The 2,500-nt window shown below is 35.8% G+C and overlaps 1 protein-coding gene across 5 annotated transcripts in view; it reads left to right on the plus strand.

Moving 5' to 3' along the window:
• The window catches only part of hrg (poly(A) polymerase hiiragi), a 23,216-nt gene that overhangs the window by 19,766 nt on the left and 950 nt on the right, over positions 1-2,500 (plus strand). The window lies entirely within an intron of this gene.

A 2,500-nucleotide genomic window follows, 5' to 3' on the forward strand; every position in this document is an offset into this window, starting at 1 on the left:
TTTTTTTTTTTTTCATTCCTCAGTTTGGCTTGAAGGTTCATTGGTGAATATTCTTTTTCTATTTTTTTTTTTCTAATCCTGAATAACTTAAAAATCAGTATTATATTTGCTCAGAATGGTGGTTTGCATTTTTCTGTATCTATGGTTCCTTAAAACAGTGTATTAACCCAATAACTGTGCAATTATTTTTTCTTGATCATCTTATGCACTTTTTAACATGTTAACAAGAGGGTGGTTTTGACTGTGCCTGAACACGTTGCCGGGATATTTTGAAATGTGCAGGCCAAATGCTGCAGGCTTTTTGTATGCTGAGAAATTGACACTACAGCTAGCTGTGCCTGATCACTTGGTGAAACAGCCAGATAAGCCCATGACATAGTGTTCACATCACTGGCTGGAGTACCAGCCAAGCCATGACATGAATGTCACGTCATCTGTTAAGGGGTTAATGAGGAGGCTTGCAAATGCTACCATGTGCAGTAGTAACTTTCCTCCCATTATTATTTTGTTTTAACTTCCACATTGTAATCAGCAGTACTGCTGCTTGAATCATCTGTTGTTTCCTTCTTTTTTGCATGGGAACAATAAGTAAGAATTCAAAGAAATCTTTCCTGTGCTGTGATGTACTCCGCAGGTACACACTTGCCATCACTTGATGTATGCTGCAGTTATTGGGTTATGAGGCAAAAAATCAGGTTATTCTGCTGTACTGACATATGTGATTTGCATGTCCTTCACCTGCGGATATTAATATGCATGTCAACCTGTGCCTGTAATCATGCATTTGTCATGATGCATATTTTATTATAAGTTGATTTTGAAATTTTGATTTTAGTCGATGGTTTTTGTTAAATCCTTATAATTTCATTAAGTATACTGTGTTTCCAAAGATGGTCACATATATGATTGCATGCTTGTACCTTGTACTTTGTGCTTGTCATTTTCACATATGCTGAAATTTCTTACCCATCAATAGCTATTCTTTTGAGGAAATTCATATCTAGTAGTGAATTGTTTGCATGTGTGTAAATGTTTTCACGTGTCTCTCTAGCATGAAATTCCAAAAGTAGAATTGGACATCTTGCATACAAAGAGCTTTGTATGTTTGGTTTCAGAAAAATATGTATGTTTTACCATGTCTGATGATGCATATTTGTATTTTGGCAAATCATACTGATATGAGTAGCATGCCATCTTATCTTACCAGGATGGTCATAGTTTTCTGTGTTACTCAGCTTAGGTAAGTATTGTATGGTTTTCCTTTTTACATAAAACAAGAGCAAAGCCTTTTTGTTGTATCTGTAGCACAATATATTACCATTAGCTTATGTTGTAGAAATAGGGTTTGATACTATTGGATAATCTATTGTAGTTGGTTAATTTTTTTTATGATCAATGGATTATCAAAAAAGGATAATATAATGTTTATTTAGTCTTTTAGGCTTAACGGTTTAGTTTTGACCGTTATATTAACCCTTCCGAGATGGGCTACATCTCAAGATGTTTAGCCTGGGCTGAGCATCTTAAGTTATATGTTTTCTGTTATTTTCCAGACTTAAGGATGTATATATATGATATATTATCAAAGTAATTCTAATTAGAATTTGGTTTAATAGTTAATGAAAACTGAAGGAATAAATGTCTTGAAACTTCAACATAAGAAAAATGCAGTATAAAAGTCAGCTGACCCAGTGAAAGCTTAACCCATTGCTGACGGGTGTCATGACAAACATGACGCAGGAGTTTTTGGCCTGATTGCGGGTGTCTTGATGTACCTTATGTTAGGGGAGAGTGGATCACAGTGTTTCTTTATTATACTATGGGTAATGAGTGAGTGATTATGCCATAAGCAATCATGATTACTATAATTGCTGTGATATTAGGTAAAAGGGAAAACCAAGATGGCACCACTTTCTCCTAGCACCAGCAGGAGAGAGAGAGCCTTGAATGGCACCCATCCACAGTCTCTAGCAAGTGCTACCTTTATAAAGCAATAGCACAGCAAGATGCTGACCTCTAAAGTGCTCTACAATACCAGATGTGCAGGCAGAATGAGAAGAGCAAGGTGACTCAAACCATGGGCACTGTCTACAATGTGCCCTTGTGCCAGTAAGACAGTCACAAGCACAGGTTTCCTTACTCTTCCCTACCTCTTCATCTTATCTTCATTGTGGATGGTTATTTTTTCTATTCATTTACAACAGTAAGGGAATACAAGAAAATGAAGTTGCTTTTTGTCCTCCCATAAAATAGCAATACTTCTATCACACTGAGTATAAAGAAATTTATGTGCTGATATGGACCCTATACTACAATTTTAAATCAAGTGCAACATTGGTAGAGCAAAAAAATGACAAACACAAAAATTACTAGTTTTACAGTGAGTGACTGAAAGATAGTGAGAAAATTCAAGGTATGTTGTGTGAAGCTCCCTCGCTCTGAAATAAAACCCATCCTGAATCTATCCCTGTCTGCAATGGGTTAATATTTCAAAATGATC

This window comes from Penaeus japonicus, unplaced genomic scaffold (assembly GCF_977035675.1).
Source record: "Penaeus japonicus unplaced genomic scaffold, GWHDUDI00000001_assembly GWHDUDI00000011, whole genome shotgun sequence".
In the NCBI taxonomy this organism is placed as follows: Eukaryota; Metazoa; Arthropoda; class Malacostraca; order Decapoda; family Penaeidae; genus Penaeus; species Penaeus japonicus.